Genomic DNA, 19,672 nt, shown 5'->3' on the forward strand with positions numbered 1-19,672 from the left:
TTAACATTCCCTAGGACATATGTCCCACTTGGTCTATAAACTTCTAAAATGGAATTATGAAAGAATAAATCTACTCATCTCCTAAGGAGGGTTGGATGGCTTCATTGTAAAATTAAAACTAGATGTCTATAACACAGAGTACCTTAGGTTCTATGGGATGCACAGTGACTAAAAAATTTGAAATTATTATCTAGATCCTTTGCAAATTTACTTTAGAATTATGGTACGGTAAAAGCTAAAAAGAAGTAAAGAATTTTAATACTGTGTTTCGAATTTAAGTACCTAGAATATAAATCATGCAACTGAACGTTTTCAGGTCCCTTATGAAAAGTCCCTCTATGGCTTTGCTCCAGTCAACTCGCAAGGTATAAGAATAAGGAGCCCATTGTCTTATGTATTAAATCTATGTACTTAATTTTTAAGAGAAGTTCAAAATCCAGATTTTAAGTGAATTTCCCCCATTTTTAAATAATTATGTGAAGCAAATGGTTGTCCTCTATGAGCCACATTTGGCTTTTGAATCATCTATTGTCATTTATGTTTCAGAAAATGACTCTTTCTTCAGGTGGTATCATAGCTAAGCCACCCCAGGCAGTGTCTTCTCTTTTGCCTTGAAACTTCTATCCCCTTCCTCAAAGCCCCCTCAAGTTCCTCTTAGTCACTCCAAACGCCAACTTCTTGGAAAGTTCAGAGGAAGTTTTGATTCTTCTAGGAATCATTTCCCTTTCTGAAGCTTATAGTATTGTCTGCCTCTGCATTCCTCCAGAACATTTTTTTTGTGCCATCTATTTGGTAGGAATTCTATACCATGGCATGGCATCTATTATAGAATCATTTTGTGCTGTCCATTAATTTATGTATTTTTTTAATTTGAGATAAAAGTCACCATTTTATCATTTTAAAATATGCACTCCAGTGGCTTTTGGGACATTTACAATGCTGTAAAATATCACTACTATCTGGTTCTAGAATATTGACATCACCCCAAAGGAAAATCTTTCCCTATCAAGTAGCCACTATCCATATCCAACTCCTTCTAGCTCCTGACCAACGATTAAAAAGTCATTCTCTAGTACCTACTACCTTAGCCCTTGGCAACTGCTAGCCTTTCTCTCTCTGGATTTATCTATTTTGGATGTATTGTATCCATGGAATTATGCAACATGTAGCCTTTGTTTTTGCTTTCCTTCACTTAACATAATGCTCTCAATATCCATCTATGTTATGGTATATGTCATTGTTTCATTCCTTTTTATGGTGGAGTAAAAGTCTATTATACGGATATACCACATTCAGTTTATCCATCCATCAGCTGATGGACATTTTTTTTTCTTTTTGACATTTATGTTGATGCCATATTTGGGGCTATTTTAAATAGTGCTACTTTGAACATTTGTGTGCATATTTTTGCTGGATCATCTATTTTTAATTCTTTGGGATATATATCTAGGAGTGCAATTGCTGAGTTTTTATAGTAAGACTGGTTTCACTTTGAAAGAATAGTCAACTCTTCACAGTGCAGCACCATTTTCTGTTCTTACCAACAAATGTGTAAGAATTCTGATTTCTTATTAATTGTTATCTTACTTGTTATTTTCTCTTCTTTCTTTATTTTTGTATTTTTATTATAGCCATTTAGTCAGTGTGAAGTGATACCTTGTAGTTTTAATTTGCATGTCTCTAATGACTGATGATATTAAGCACCTTTTTCAAGTGTTTATTGGACATTCTAGTATATCTTTTATGGAGAAATGCCTATCTAAGTCTTTTGCCAATTTTTAAATTGGACTGCTTGCCTTTTGTTGTTGAGTTTTAAGCGTGGCTTATATAATTTATATAGACCCTTATGGGTGTTGGATTTTGTCAGGTGCTTTTACTGCATCAATTGACATAATCATGTGGCTTTTGTTTTTCATTCTATTAATACACTGTATTATTAATTCATTTTATATTTTGAATTATCCTTGAAATTCTTGAATAAACCTCACTTGTTTGCAGTGTATAATCCTTTCAAATGTTGCTTGGTTCAGTCTGGTAGTATCTTGTTGAGAATTTTGCATCTGTACTTATAAAGGATAATGCTTTGTGTTTTTCATTTCTTGCAATGCCTTCAGCTTTGGCATTAAGGTAATGCTGGCTTCATAAAACAGGAAGTATTCCCTCCTATTATTTTGTAAGAGTTTGAGAAGAATTTGTATTAATTTTTCTTTCAGAGTCTGGTAGAATTAACCTGTGAGTCCATAGGTCCTAGGCTTTCTTTGTTAAAGTTTTTGATTACTGCTTCAATCTTTTTACTTGTTATTGATCTATTCAGATTTTCTATTTCTTTTTGAAATTTTGGTTGTTTTGATTTTCTAGAAATGTATACATTTCATCTAGGTTATCAATTTATTGGCATAAAATTGTTCATAAAATTATTTTATAGTCTTTTTATCTGAAGCCAGAAATAATATCGCCATTTCCATTCCTTTTCCTTCTTTCATTTCTAATTTAAGTAATTTAAATAATCTTTTTCTTAGTCTCTGTAAAGGTTTGTCAATATTGTTGATCTTTTCTAGAAACCAACTCTGATTTCACTTATTCTATATTTTTTTAATCATTTTTCTACTCTCCATTCTTATCGTTCTCATTTCTTTACTTCTGCTAGCTTTGGATTTAGTTTGTTCTTCCTTTTCTAGTTCCCTAAGGTGTAAAGTTAGGCTATTAATGGTTCTTTTTTTTTTTTTTTTTTTACGGTATGATTTATAAGTACAAATTTATCTCTGAGAACTGTATCTGCATCTCATAGGTTTCATTATTTTGTGATTTTGTTTTCATTTGTCTCAAAGTTCTATCACAATTTTCTTGTGATTTTTTTCTTTGAACTATTAGTTATTTAAGTTATGTTGTCCAATTTCCACAATATTTTTCAGATTTCTTTGTTATTGGTTTGTAGTTTTACTGCATTGTGGCTGGAGAAAATATATTTTATGATTTAAGTATTTTAAAATTTATGGAGACTTGTTTTATGGACTAGAATATAGCTTATCCTGGGGAATCTCCCATGGTCACTTCAGATAAATAAATGTGCATTCTGCAGTTGGTTGTGGAGTGTTCTATATATGTCTGTTAAGTTTAATTGAGTTATAGTATAATACTCTATTTCCTTGTTCATTTCCTGTCTAGTTATTCTATCTACTATCGAAAGTAAGGTATTGAAGTCTAAAACTATTGTTTTAAAAATTTTCTGCCTTTACTTCTGTCAGTTTTTGCTTTACATATTTTGGGGCCCTGTAGTTAATTGTGTATATGTTTGTAATAGTAAAAATTTATTAAAAACAGACTACTTTATCAATATGTAATATATAACATATAGTCTTTCTTTTCCTCTTGGAACAATTTTTGCATTAAAGTTTTTTTTTTTTTTTAATCTGATATTAGTACAGCTACTCAGCTTTTTGGTCTTCATTTGCAATGGATGTTTTTCTGTCTTTTCACTTTCAACTTACTTTTCTCTTTGGATTTAAAGTTAGTCTCATAGATATCAAGTAATTGGATCATCTTTTTAAAAAAATCTATTCTGCCAATCTCTGCCTTTTATTTCTTTTTTGAAGATTTTATTTATTTATTTATTTATTTATTTATTTATTTATTATTTATTTACTTATTTATTTGAGAGAGAGATAGAGAGAAAGAAAGAACATGAGCAGGGGGCAGGAGTGAAGGGAGAGGGAGAAGCAGACTCTCCACTGAGCAGGGAGCCCAATGTAGGGCTTGATTCCTGGACCTGGGATCATGACCTGAGCCAAAGGCAGACGCATAACTGACTGAGCCACCCAGGCATCCCAATCTCTGCCTTTTAATTGGACATTTTAATCCATTTATATATTTAATTTAACCAGTAGTAAGTAGGACTTACTTTTGTCAGTTTTTTTTTCTATTTTTGTATGTCTTATCTTTTTTATTTCTCAATTCCTCCATTACTGCTTTCTGTTGGATTTAGTTGATTGTTTTCTATAATACTATTTTGGTTCTCTTCTAGTTCCTTTAAATGTATATTTTTTGGTTATTTTCTTAGTGGTTACCTTTGGAATTATAATCAACATCTTAAATGATAATAGTCTAGTTCCATTTAATGCCAGCTTAGTTTAAATAGTATATACATTTGCTTCTACATAACTCCAACCTTCTTATTCTATTATTGTCACAAATTATATCTTTATATATGTGTGTTCGTTAACATAGATTAATAATCATTTTTATGTATTTCTCTTCTAAATTACATAAGATAGGAGGAGGGGCAAGATGGCGGCAGAGTAGGGTCCCCAGGTCACCTGTCCCCACCAAATTACCTAGATAACCTTCAAATCATCCTGAAAATCTACGAATTCGGACTGAGATTTAAAGAGAGACCAGCTGGAATGCTACAGTGAGAAGAGTTCGCGCTTCTATCAAGGTAGAAGACGGGGAAAAAGAAATAAAGACACAAGAGGCCTCTAAGGGGGAGGGGCCCCGCGAGGAGCCAGGCTGAGGCCGGGGCGAGTGTCCCCAGGACAGGAGAGCCCCGTCCCGGAGGAGCAGGAGCTGCACCGACCTTCCCCGCGGAAAGGGGCCCGCAGGGAGGTGGAGCAGGACCCAGGAGGGCGGGGATGCCCTCGGGCTCCCTGGGACACTAACAGGCACCTGCGCCCGGGAGAGTGCGCCGAGCTCCCTAAGGGCTGCAGCGTGCACGGCGGGGCCCGGAGCAGCTCGGAGGGGCTCGGGCGGCGGCTCCGCGGAGGGGGCTGCGGGGCGGGAGCGAATCCAACAGCGCAGGCCCCGGAGCACAGGGCGCCGGGACACAGCCCAGGATCCGGCCTCCCCCGGACAGGCAGAGGCCGGGAGGGCCCAGGACAGCGAGGACGCTCCTGCCCCGAGCTGAGCAGATCAGCGGCCCCGCCCCGGAGCCTCCAGGCCCTGCAGACAGAGAGCCCCGGAGCTACTGCGGGAGCTGACTCCAGGGTCCCAGAGCTGCCCCCGCCACTGCGGTTTCCTCCTGGGGCCTCACGGGGTGAACAACCCCCACTGAGCCTCACAGTGGCCTCACTGGATAAGCAGCTTAAACATCTTTCACTGAGCCCTGCACCAGGCAGGGGGCTGAGCAGCTCCCCAAAGTGCGAACACCTGAGAATCAGCACAGCAGGCCCCTCCCCCAGAAGACCAGTAGACACACAGGGGAAAAAGAAATTATTGACCAAGCAGCACTGGAAAGTTCCAGGGGAAGTCAAGGGATTTACAGTATACAGAATCAGAGGATACACCCCCTTATTTTTTGTTTCTTTGATTTCTGCTTGCTTGCCCCCCCCTTTTTTTCCTTTTTTTCTTTCTTTTCTTCTTTTTTTTTCTTTTTCTTTTTTTCTTTTTCTTTCCCTCTTACTCTTCTCTATTTTTCTCCCTTTTCCCAATACAACTTGTTTTTGGCCACTCTGCCCTGAGCAAAATGACTAGAAGGAAAACCTCACCTCAAAAGAAAGAATCAGAAACAGTCCTCTCTCCCACAGAGTTACAAAATTTGGATTACAATTCAATATCAGAAAGCCAATTCAAAAGCACTATTATAAAGCTACTGGTGGCTCTAGAAAAAAGCATAAAGGACTCAAGAGACTTCTCGACTGCAGAATTTAGATCTAATCAGGCAGAAATTAAAAATCAATTAAATGAGATGCAATCCAAACTAGAGATCCTAATGATGAGGGTTAACAAGGTGGAAGAACAAGTGAGTGACAAAGAAGACAAGTTGATGGCAAAGAGGGAAACTGAGGAAAAAGAGACACACAATAAAAAGATCATGAGGATAGATTAAGGGAAATAAATGACAGCCTGAGGAAGAAAGATCTACTTTTAATTGGGGTTCCCGAGGGCACCAAAAGGGCCAGAGGGCCAGAATAAGTATTTGAACAAATCATAGCTGAAAACTTTCCTAATCTGGGAAGGGAAACAGGCATTCAGATCCAGGAAATAGAGAGATCCCCCCTAAAATCAATAAAAACCATTCAACACCTCGACATTTAATAGTGAAGCTTGCAAATTCCAAAGATAAAGAGAAGATCCTTAAAGCAGCAAGAGACCAGAGATCCCTAACTTATATGGGGAGGAATATCAGATTAACCGCAGACCTCTCCACAGAGACCTGGCAGGCCAGAAAGGGCTGTCAGGATACATTCAGGGTCCTAAATCAGAAAAACATGCAGCCAAGAATACTTTATCCAGCAAGGCTCTCATTCAGAATAGAAGGAGAGATAAAGAGCTTCCAAGACAGGCAGGAACTGAAAGAATATGTGACCTCCAAACCAGCTCTGCAAGAAATTTTAAGGGGGACTCTTAAAATTCCCCTTTAAGAAGAAGTCCAATGGAACAATCCACAAAAACAGGGATTGAATAGGTTTAATGATGACACCAAACTCATATCTATCAATAGTAACTCTGAACGTGAACGGGCTTAATGACCCCAACAAAAGGTGCAGGGTGTCAGACTGGTTAAAAAAGCAGGACCCATCTATTTGCTGTCTACAAGAGACTCATTTTAGACATAAGGACACATACAGCCTGAAAATAAAAGGCTGGAGAACCATTTACCATTCAAATGGTCCTCAAAACAAAGCAGGGGTAGCCATCCTCATATCAGATAAACTAAAATTTACCCCAAAGACTGTAGTGAGAGATGAAGAGGGACACTATATCATCCTTAAAGGATCTATCCAATAAGAGGGCTTAACAATCATCATTATATATGCCCCGAATGTGGGAGCTGCCAAGTATAACAATCAATTAATAACCAAAGTTAAGACATACTTAGATAATAATACACTTATACTTGGTGACTTCAATCTAGCGCTTTCTACACTCGATAGGTCTTCTAAGCACAACATCTCCAAAGAAACAAGAGCTTATTAAAAGATACACTGGACCAGATGGATTTCACAGATATCTGCAGAATTTTATGTCCAAACGCAACTGAATACACATTCTTCTCAAGTGCACATAGAACTTTCTCCAGAATAGACCACATACTGGGTCACAAATCGGGTCTGAACCGATACCAAAAGATTGGGATCATTCCCTGCGTATTCTCAGACCATGATGCCTTGAAATTAGAACTAAATCACAAGAAGTTTGGAAGGATTTCAAACACATGGAGGTTAAGGACCATCCTGCTAAAAGATGAAAGGGTCAACCAGGAGATTAAGGAAGAATTAAAAAGATTCATGGAAACTAAAGAGAATGAAGATACAACCATTCAAAATCTTTGGGATGCAGCAAAGCAGTCCTGAGGGGGAAATACATCGCAATACAAGCATCCATCCGAAAACTGGAAAGAACTCAAATACAAAAGCTGACGTTACACCTAAAGGAGCTAGAGAAAAAACAGCAAATAGATCCTACACCCAGCAGAAGAAGAGAGTTAATAAAGATTCGAGCAGAACTCAATGAAATCGAGACCAGAAAAACTGGGGAACAGATCAACAAAACCAGGAGTTGGTTCTTTGAAAGAATTAATAAGATAGATAAACCATTAGCCTGCCTTATTAAAAAGAAGATAGAGAAGACTCAAATTAATAAAATCATGAATGAGAAAGGAGGGATCACTACCAACACCAAGGAAATACAAATGATTTTAAAAACATATTATGAACAGCTATATGCCAATAAATTAGGCAATCTAGAAGAAATGGATGCATTCCTGGAAAGCCACAACTACCAAAACTGGAACAGGAAGAAATGGATAACCTGAACAGGCTGATACCAGGGAGGAAATTGAAGCAGTCATCAAAAACCTCCCAAGACACAAAAATCCAAGGCCAGATGGCTTCCCTGGGGAATTATATCAAACATTTAAAGAAGAAACCATACCTATTCTACTAAAGCTGTTTGGAAAGATAGAAAGAGATGGAGTACTTCCAAACTCGTTCTATGAGGCCAGCATCACCTTAATTCCGAAACCAGACAAAGACCCCACCAAAAAGGAGAATTATAGACCAATATCCCTGATGAACATGGATGCAAAAATTCTCAACAAGATACTAGCCAATAGGATACAATAGTACATAAAGAAGATTATTCACCATGACCAAGTAGGATTTATCCCCGGGATGCAAGGTTTTACACTCGTACAACAATCAATGTGATTCATCACATCAGCAAGAGAAAAAACAAGAACCATATGATCCTTTCAACAGATGCAGAAAAAGCATTTGGCAAAATACAGGATCCATTCATGATCAAAACGCTTCAGAGTGTAGGGATAGAAGGAACATTTCTCAACATCTTAAAAGCCATCTACGAAAAGCCCACAGCAAATATCATTCTCAATGGGGAAGCACTGGGAGCCTTTCCCTTAAGATCAGGAACAAGACAGGGATGTCCACTCTCACCACTGCTATTCAACATAGTATTGGAAGTCCTAGCCTCAGCAATCAGACAACAAAAAGACATTAAAGGCATTCAAATTGGCAAAGAAGAAGTCAAACTCTCCCTCTTCGCAGATTACATGATATTCTACATAGAAAACCCAAAAGCCTCCACCCCAAGATTGCTAGAGCTCATACAGCAATTCGGCAGTGTGGCAGGATACAAAATCAATGCCCAGAAATCAATGGCATTTCTATACACCAACAATGAGACTGAAGAAAGAGAAATTAAGGAGTCAATCCCATTTACAATTGCACCCCAAAGCATAAGATACCTAGGAATAAACCTAACCAAAGAGGTAAAGGATCTATACCCTAAAAACTACAGAACACTTCTGAAAGAAATTGAGGAAGACGCAAAGAGATGGAAAAATATTCCATGCTCATGGATTGGCAGAATTAATATTGTGAAAATGTCAATGTTACCCACGGCAATTTACACATTTAATGCAACCCTATCAAAATACCATGGACTTTCTTCAGAGAGTTGGAACAAATTATGTTAAGATTTGTGTGGAATCAGAAAAGACCCCGAATAGCCAGGGGAATTTTAAAAAAGAAAACCATAGCTGGGGGCATCACAATGCCAGATTTCAGGTTGTACTACAAAGCTGTGGTCATCAAGACAGTGTGGTACTGGCACAAAAACAGACACATAGATCAATGGAACAGAATAGAGAACCCAGAAGTGGACCCTGAAATGTACGGTCATCTAATATTCGATAAAGGAGGAAAGACTATCCACTGGAAAAAAGTCTCTTCAATAAATGTTGCTTGGAAAATTGGACCTCCACATGCAGAAGAATGATCCTAGATGACTTTCTTGCACCATACACAAAGATAACCTCAAAATGGATGAAAGATCTAAATGTGAGACAAGATTCCATCAAAATCTTAGAGGAGAACGAGGCAACACCCTTTTTGAACTTGGCCACAGTAACTTCTTGCAAGATACATCCATGAAGGCAAGAGAAACAAAAGCAAAAATGAACTTTGGACTTCATAAGATAAGAAGCTTTTGCACAGCAAAGGATACAGTCAACAAAACTCAAAGACAACCTACAGAATGGGAGAAGATATTTGCAAATGACCTATCAGATAAAGGGCTAGTTTCCAAGATCTATACAGAACTTATTAAACTCAACACCAAAGAAATAAACAATCCAATCATGAAATGGGCAAAAGACATGAAGAGAAATCTCATGGACATGGCCAACAAGCACATGAGAAAATGCTCTGCATCACTTGCCATCAGGGAAATACAAATCAAAACCACAATGAGATACCACCTCACACCAGTGAGAATGGGGAAAATTAAGAAGGCAGGAAACAACAAATGTTGGAGAGGATGCGGAGAAAAGGGAACCCTCTTACACTGTTGGTGGGAATGTGAACTGGTGCAGCCACTCTGGAAAACTGTGTGGAGGTTCCTCAAAGAGTTAAAAATAGATTTGCCCTAGACCCAGCAATTGCACTGTCGGGGATTTACCCCAAAGATTCAGATGCAATGAAACGCCGGGACACCTGCACCCCGATGTTTCTAGCAGCAATGGCCACAATAGCCAAACTGTGGAAGGAGCCTCGGTGTCCATCGACAGATGAATGGATAAAGAAGATGTGGTTTATGTATACAATGGAATATTACTCAGCCATTAGAAGTGACAAATACCTACCATTTGCTTTGATGTGGATGGAACTGGAGAGTATTATGCTGAATGAAATAAGTCAATCAGAGAAGGACAAACATTATATGTTCTCATTCATTTGGGGAATATAAAACATAATGAAAGGGAATAAAGGGGAAAGGAGAAAAAATAAGTGGTAAATATCAGAGAGGGATACAGAACATGAAAGACTCCTAACTCTGGGAAATGAACTAGGGGTGGTGGAAGGGGAGGTGGGCGGGTGGGTGGGTGAGTGGGTGGCGGACACTGAGGTGGGCATTTGACGGGATGAGCACTGGGTATTACTCTGCATGTTGACAAATTGAACACCAACAAAAATAAATTTATCAAAAAATAAAAATAAATAAAACACACACACAAAAAATAAATTACATAAGATAAAAAGAGGAGTTACAAATGGAATAAGTCATGGGAATAAAAGGCACAGCATAAGGAATATAGTCAGTGATACTATAATAGCATTGTATAGTGACAGTGAACATAGCATAATGTATAAACTTGTCAAATCACTCTCTTGTACACCTGAAACTAATATAACAATGTGTGTCAACTATACTCACATGCAAAAATTTAAAAATCATAAAGTAATGAATTAGTAAAAATGAAGGAAAAATTGGCTAAAGAAAAGAGTAGTTACACATTAAAATACAATTATACTGGCTTTTGTATTTATCTATGAGTGCCTTCACCAGTGTGTTTATTTGTTTTTAAGATTTTGAGTTACTTTTAGTCCTTTCACTTCATCCCTTTAAGGGATGTTAAGGGAGTTAAAGGACTCCCTTTAACATTTCATATAGGAATCTCTGCTACTGCCAAACTTTGTAGTTTTTGTTTATATACAAATGTCTTCATTTTTTAAGGCTAGTTTTCCAGACATAGAATTTGGGCTGATGGATTTTCTTTTTCTTTCAAAACTTTAAACATCTCACCCACTACCCTCTGCTCTAGATGAGAAATTGGCTGTTAATACTATTAAGGATCCTTTGAACAAGACACTCCATTTTTGTCTTGCTACTTTTATAATTTTATCTTTGTCTTTCAATAATTTTCAAGAAATCTTAGTGTAGGTCTGTTTGAGTTTACCCAAGTTGGGTTTGTTGAGTTTCTTAATATGTAGATTCAGCTTGCAAATTTGGGAAGTGTTCAGCCATGCATTTTTCAAATATTATTTAGACCCCCTTTTCTTTTTCCTCACCTTTTGGGACTCTGCTATGTGTATGTTGGTATGCTTGATGGTGTTCCAAAAGTCTCATTTTTTCTTTAGTGTTTTTCTTCATTTTATTTTTTCATTTTGCTTTTCACATTGGACACTCTCAAATGGCATATCTTTGAAATCACAGATTTTTTTCTTCTGCCTATTCAAAACTACTATTGAACTGCTTTAGTGAAATTTTTCTTTCAGTTATCCTACTTTCACCTCCCAAATTTTCATTGGCTTTAAAACAAAATCTATCTCCTAATTGACATTATCCATTTGGTGAGACATTATTCTCCTAGTTTTATTTAGCTCTTTTTCTTGGTTTCCTTTAGGTCCTTTAGAGTAATTAAAACAATTATTTTAAATTACTTGTCAGGGAAGCCCAAACTCAAGGCTTCTTTGGTGACAGTTACTATTGGTTTGGTTTTTCCTGTGAGTGGGATGAACATTCTTGTTACCTTCCATTCCTCATAAATTCTTGTTGAATGGGCGATATTTTGAATATTACAGTGTGGCAACTCTAGAAATCATATTATTCTCTTTCACCACAGTTTATTGTTACAAGCTGTTTTGGTAGTTGTCAAGTTCTTTTTCTAAACTAATTTTGATATTTCTGCATTCTTTGTCTTATTGGCCACTGGCATGTCTTTTTCTCCCACTTTGAAGTCAGGTAGAGATTTGATATAGAGGTTTTCTTTTTTTTTTTTTTTTAAGATTTTATTTATTTATGCATGAGAGACATAGAGAGAGAGGCAGAGACAGAGGGAGAAGCAGGCTCCACTCCATGCAGGGAGCCTGACATGGGACTCGATCCCGGGTCTCCAGGATCCCACCCTGGGCTGAAGGCGGCGCTAAACTGCTGAGCCACCAGGGCTGCCCTGATAGAGGTTTTCTTAAGTACTTAGAATGAAAAAAAGGAAGAAAGAATGAATGGAAAGAAAGAAAGAAAGAAAGAAAGAAAGAAAGAAAGAAAGAAAGAAGAAAGAAAGAGAAGAGAAGAGAAGAGAAGAAAAGAAAAGAAAAGAAAAGAAAAGAAAAGAAAAGAAAGAAGAAAAGAAAAGAAAAGAAAGAAAGAAAAAGAAAGAAAGAAAGATTGATTCTCTCCTTAAATTTTCAGATTGACTCTGTGTTGGGGCACTCTAATGCTTTCCAGGTAATTTATAACTCTGCTGTAGCCTTCACTTCCTGCCCACACAGAGCTTGAAGTTCAGCTGTAGGTGAGAACCTAGGTTCTAGGTCTTCTCAGGTGTTTTCTGAGCATGCAGTCAGACTTAGTCATTTTCATGACCTTCTATGTACCCCAGAATATGTGGGAAGTCGTCAAAGCTTTTTCTCCCTATGTTTCTCCTTACCCAGCCTGTTAATTTCCAAAATTCTTGGTCTGTTGTTTGTCTCAAATATTACCTTTTGTCCAAGTGGCCATGGCTAATACATTTACCTTTAAATACTTTCAACAAACATTGCTGGAGATGTTGTCACAATCTTGTGGAAACTATGAGGCAGATGAAACACATCAAGCTCTTGAGATGATCCCTCAGAGACCCACCAGGCAGGCCAAAACACACAGCCACAATTCTTTAAGAATAAAGTCTGTATTGATCCCTCTGGTGCCAATAACCTGTGCCATCTCAAGGCTTCTGCTAAACTGTGTTGTGCAGATGGCAGCCATATAAGTTAAAATGCCCCAGAGCTCACTTACCAAGTCCAACAGTTTTTCTCTTCATGATTGTTGTGTTTTATTTGATTCCAGAACTCAAAAAAAAAAAAAAAAGCCAATTCTGACAGTTTTTGCCAGCTTATATCTTGCCTTTGTGATGTGACAAAGTTTTGAAATTTCTACTCCGTTTTTCTGATGTCACACTATCTTACTTTTTATTATTGATTTTAAGTTATAGACAGAATGGACACTTCTTGTAGTCTAGACTTTTATTTTTTTACTATTTTTCATGATTTTCCACTGTAAAGCCTAGAATTTAACTTACAGTAAATATTGAAAAATAACATTGAATGAATGGATGAATTAATCAATCAATCAATAAACCCATAGAAAGGTTTTTATTACCTACCTTAGTGACTTATTCTGTAGTATAAAAATCCTGAAAATAGGAAAAATTTCCTTATATTCTCAAATAAATTTGTTATGGTAGCACTAATTTACTCAACTGTTAGTGAAGATAGAGAAAATATGCTCATATTTTTCATATTATCTTTCTTAGTGTACAGTGAGTAGTTCTTTAATTTAATTTTCCCATAATCTTATCAACTACAAAATAAACAGTCTTTCAGTCCTTCCTCATTGGTTTTATTTTCTGCCTAAATTATCCAGATAAGGACTGGAAAATAGAGACCTATCTCATTTGGCTAAGTTAGCAGTCTTCAATTCACTTGGGAGTTGAGCAATCATTTCGCAATGAACTTTACTTTAGAATTCTTTAATTGACTGTGATAATGTAAAATAGTAACAGGAATATTACCCTTGGGAATGATGTTTCTTCCACAGTACTATGTGGCTGGCCAGAGATATTTATGGTTGACGTCTTTGAGTTAGGGTTATCCCCAGCACCAGTGAAGGCAGATCCAGAGTGGATACTGACAAACTTAAAAATGGTACATTCTGAAAGACCAAGTCCCTATTTTTATATCCAACTAGCAAGCTTCTATAGAGATAGAGATACTGGCATTATTGAATACTTCACATTTATTTTCATGAAAATATTTCTAGAGTACTTTTTATACACTAGGTAAATTCCTAGATGCTTTCTAGTAATTATTTACTAGCAAACAAAAGCTAACACCTTAAATTAGGTCTAGTGTTCCCATTTTAGTCAAGGAAATTGATAATCAGAGCCACTGAGGAGCTTGTGCAGTGTGTGCACAAGGGAGTACCACTCTCATGACCCTTTAAGAGAGAGCTTGCCTCAAGTGATCATCTCTGATTGCAGTGTAGCTGAGGATATGCTCTCCTCGGGCTGCTTCAATCAATGTCAAAGCAGAGTAGAACAGGACGTTGCGATTTCTGCCAAAGGCAGGACTCTTCTGCTGACACTCTTTGCCTAGAAGTCCCCTTTGGACTCAAGATTTTCTCGGACCTATACCGTAGTCTGGATCTCTTCCTTCTCATCTGTTCCTCCTTTCATCCACTGTGGCCAGACCTGTCCCACAGACTAAGGGCTTCTCCTGCCCACTTCTGCCCTCTCTTCTTTTAGTTTTCACACACTTTACCTAAAATAAATATTTTGTACTGCAAATTCTGTTTTGGCATTTTCTTTCCATAGCATCCAAATTGACGTGAGGAGGAAGAATGATAGATTGGAAGAAAGCAAGAGTTATTTATTTACTTTGTGTTGTTGCTTTGGTAGAGATTGCTATGGTCTACCTGGATTTTCATTCTATTTCTCTCACTTAGCAATTCAGTCTTTTTGTATGACAATATTGGTTTTATAAAATGAGGAAAATCATATCTATCCTGCAGAATTATTGAACATGTCTATTTATTATTACCATTTGAGTATCATTGGCACACAATACTATATTAGTTTCAGATGTATGACTTAGTGACTTGATACATTTATACATTATGCTGTCCTCACCACAAGTGAAAATCTCACATCTGTCCCCCTACATTGCTATTACAATATAATTGACCATATTCTTATGTATGCCTTTTATCCTCATGACATTTTGTAACTGGAAGCCTATATCTCCCACTCTCCTTCACCCAACTTGCCCAATCTACTACCCCCTATCTTCTGGCAACCATCAGTTTGTTCTCTGTAGCTATAGGTCTGATTCTGCTTTTTATTTATTATAATAATAATAATTATTATTATTATATTTCACATATGGGACCTTTTGTAAATCTCTTAAATAATATAGTAGAACTAGCCTCTAAGTAGGTTGTCAGAAATAGTAGATATTGGTCTTAGTGTTGCTAATAAAAATAATAGTAGTATATAGTAAATAATATGAGATAGTTGTAAATAATAACATATTAAGTATTGATTCTCATATTAAAAATCAAACATATCCCCCAAAACTCCATGCTCCATGAGTCTTCCTGGCATTTTAATTGATGATACAGGCTTTTGATTTTTCAACAGTTAGTTGTTTTCTCAAATAAGATATTGAGTTGATATTGTAACTAAACATTTGAATTGGTGATATACTGTAGTGATATATAATTGTCTGTATAGTAATTGATAGTACCTGCCAACAATCAGTATGTAGCTCTTTGTGTCTGGAAATGGCACCCATATACATTCTCTACTCAGTTATTTTCTGAAGGGATTAGTCAAAGAGGCCACACGATTTTTTAAGAAATATTTATTTATTTATTTTAGAGAAAGAGAGTTGGGAGAGGGGCAGAGGGAGAGAATCTTCAAGCAGACTCCCTGCTGATTGTGGAGCCCAGTGCAGAGCTCCAACCCAAGACCCATGAGATCTTGACCTGAGCTGAAACTGAGTCCAACACTCAACAGACTCAGCTACCCAGCACCCCAAGGCCATATGATTTAAGAGTAAAATACTTAGACCTAAAGTTAGAAAATCTGCTTTCAAGTTTGAGTCATCTCCTCAACTGTGATTTGGGGCAATCATCAACTCACACATAACTCTAGTTTCCTAATTTACACAATGAAGAAACTAGAGCAATTTATTTCTAAAGTCCCATTAAGCTATGAAATCTAAAAACTGACCATAATAAGTTCTCTAGAATTTACACTGCAAGTCTATAAGTTATTCCATAATATTCCTAGATTTTCATTACTATATAGTTGGTTTTATAATATATACTAAGGATGGATTTTTAAGGAAAAAAGAAAATGGTCAATTGTAATTTGATCCTATTTATATATGAGATTACTGTAATAGTAATAAATGTTAGAATTAATAGAATTTTAATAATAAAGTTCACCAGAAAAATATTAATGTTAAAGAAAAACTTTTCCACATCCTCTTTCTGGAAGAAAAAAAAATAGGGAGAGCATGCACAAATTTACCATGCCAAAGATATTGAAAAAATGAGAGCTATTACAGTAAAGATGATGTTTCTACCCTGCCTCTAAGATAGAAGCTATGCTAGAGTTTCTACACTATGAAGTTTGCATTATCATAAAGAGTATGCTTAAGGTTCTTGTGTGATACTGTTACCCAAAACAATATACGTTTATGCTCTTATCCAAACTGAAGGAATCACATTTGGCTTCTGGATCAATGTCATGTTTGACATTAAAAGCCCAGAGTTAACATCGATAGATAAGAGGAGGTCACTGGTAATTAAGGATGGAAATGCCACCCATCTACAACAATTGAAACCTTACTTCAAATTATCTGAATTCAATTAGAGAAGCCAGAGGGGGTAGATATAAAAACAGTTGCCTAAAGACAATTTTAAATAGTATGGCTTAATTCAATACAGTGGTTAGTCATTCAGTGTCTATTGTCAACAGCAACACTATGCCAAGCTCTGCAGATCCAAAGATGAATAAAATATGGCCCCTCCCTTCCAGGAAGAATGATGTATTAAAAGACATGAAGCTTAGTCCAGGAATACTAAGGGCAATTAATTGGTGCAAGTTGCTATTTTTTATTGCATAAGTAGGACAAATTAAGAGTATTCAATTTGAGCAAAAAAATGCCCAGAGATAAAGGTAGAAAGACAGAATAACCTATCAATAATAACATATCTGACAAATACAACTGCATCTGTTCATCTAAGGGTTTATTCTCTGTGGCAATGATGGTTTTGCATTTTGGTTGGCACTTACAAATTTCACCGCACCAAAACTGAATCATCTTAGGATGAAAGAAGCAATAATATAACAAACACAGATTCCCTCCTCCAATGTCTCATCTCTCTGTTTCTCAATCTCTCTTTCTGTCTCTCTCTCCCTCAATTACATGCACACATGCACGCATGTGAGCCCCTGTGCATATGCACACATACACTCCCTAAATGGCAGTGATACTTGATGACATATTGTGGTGGTAAAAAATCAATGCAGAGCTATATTTGGATAATCACTATTTCCAGTGAGAATGCTGGTTAAATAGAATACTATTCTAGCCAATACTTGTAGCATATCTAGGATAATGGAGAGGTTTCTGCACTGGAATAAAATGAGAATAAAGAAGAACCAACAATATTAGATGCTCAAATTGTAGATTTGACTTACACATCAAGGAATATATTTTGGATAATAAGATAATAAACTTCATCCTCCTTCATAAATCTTATTGGCTTAAGGACAGTTAATACAATGACATGAATATGACACTGTTGAATGCCATTTAAATACAACTGTCTTCTTATGGCTTAGAAACGAGAAGGTGATGTTTAAGACATGTAAATAAGTCTAGGTATATGCCATGGGTGCAGAGACCTAGTGTGTCATGTTTTCAGGCCTGTGAATTAAAGGCAGCTGTTCCTTCCAGGTGCTGTAGCTGGTTTCCTGGGAAGGGAAGGATACAGCTTGGTAATACTAGTAATCACTAATAATTGCCAAACACTCACTATATGCCAGGCCGTGAGTATGTGCTTGGCTTTGCTTTAGTTCACTCAATTGTCACAAGAGTGCAATGAAGTAAATACGGTTATTCCTGGTGTATGTGCAAGGCAGCTAAGACTGTCAACCCATTTTGATTATTCTGATCCCATAACATACCTCTCTGACTTTATAGCTCCTAGTTATAATACAGTTAGGGTGCTACAATTATGTATATAAAGAATTCTTATAAAATTACTTCACTTATTTGAAAATGCTGCTTATTATTTCAGGGTTCACACACATATCTGTATCGTCACTTTACTCAGGGGTCATGTTATGGGAAAGATGTATGTTCCAAGTAGAATTGACCTCTTTGTTCTGTACCAGTCATTCCCTACAACCTGTGGCAATTTTTTGTCAATACTTCTACATACTTTCATATTTATTAATGTCTATTTTAAAATATCATCTATTGATGTCACTCTAAATACTCTCTGCTTTAGTATGGCACAATTAGATTCCTAGACAAATATACCATTTGAATATAGTTCCCTATTTTTCTTATCCTTTGTAGCCAGCTTTTTCAAAGGTAAAGTTTAAAAGCACTGATCAACCCTCCCAAAAAATATTTGAAAGGCAAATAATAATGATGCTGCTAAATGCTGTTTCCCAATTATTTTGTGTTACTGTAATAAATCCCACCTGCAAAGACTGGGAATCAATTATTTAATGCAGAACATTTAAATCTAGTATTAGAATCTGGATGAGGATAAAAAGAAATTCTGAATATGTTTCCCACATAGATCTCAGTACCATTACAATATGCTGGATGCTTTCCAATCCAGCCATTAGACTGTGAGTCTTTTTATGTGTCTGTGTACAGATCTCTATGGGTACCTAAAAAAATATGTTCTTGCTAGCAATCTGTGCCTGCTGTTTACCCACAACTTTGTACATTGCATGATCTTGAGCAAATAATTTAAGGTGTCTGTATCCCAGTTTCTTTATCTATAAAGTAAGAGGCTGGGTCAAATCACCCATGAGATCCATGCCAGAACTAAAAAGTATTGATTCTGTAGCTGAGAATGATGGTTTACTGGAACTACTGTGCAGTTTAAATCCAACTGCTATCAAATTGAAAGTATTCATTTATTTTTTCCATTGTCTATAAAAATACTTTCACAATATTAGAAAAATCACTGCCATCTCTATTAATAGGAAATACTAAATTCCCACTTGCTCTGAATTCTTAGATAGCCTTTTTTTTATACTTTGCAATTTAGAGCACAAATTTTTAGCCAGAACAGAGATTTATGGTTGATCAGTTGTGATCATGAGATACAATTCAAGAGAATGAGAAATCAACACATTCAGAATGCACAGCAGAGAAGGAGAGGTGTTTTTTTGTAAGATTTTATTTATTTATTCATGAGAGACACACACAGAGAGAGAGAGGGAGAGACATAGGCAGAGGGAGAAGCAGGCTCCTCGCAGGAAGCCTGAAGCAGGACTCGATCCCGGATCCCGGAAGCACGCCCTGAGCCAAAGGCAGATGCTCAACCACTGAGCCTCCCAGTGTCCCGAGAAGGAGAGTTTTTGATGGCTATGCTAAACAATGAAAGCAAAACAAACAACTTCCTGACTCTGGACATTCTCTTATGTTGGAAAAATATATCCCTATTTGTGTACAAACAGTTGCTTAGGTTTTCCATTATTTGAAGCTGAATGCATTTCTAAGTAATTAAAACTTAGAGTTACCCACACTTCAGAATCAAATAAAGTTTAAAAGCTATGAAATTTAATTTCTAATCAACACTGAGACTTAGTGTTATTATTTCTACCTTTTAATATTTTCTTGTGATTGATAAGATGGATGCT

The sequence above is a fragment of the Vulpes lagopus genome, chromosome 2 (genome assembly GCF_018345385.1).
Source record: "Vulpes lagopus strain Blue_001 chromosome 2, ASM1834538v1, whole genome shotgun sequence".
NCBI lineage: Eukaryota > Metazoa > Chordata > Mammalia > Carnivora > Canidae > Vulpes > Vulpes lagopus.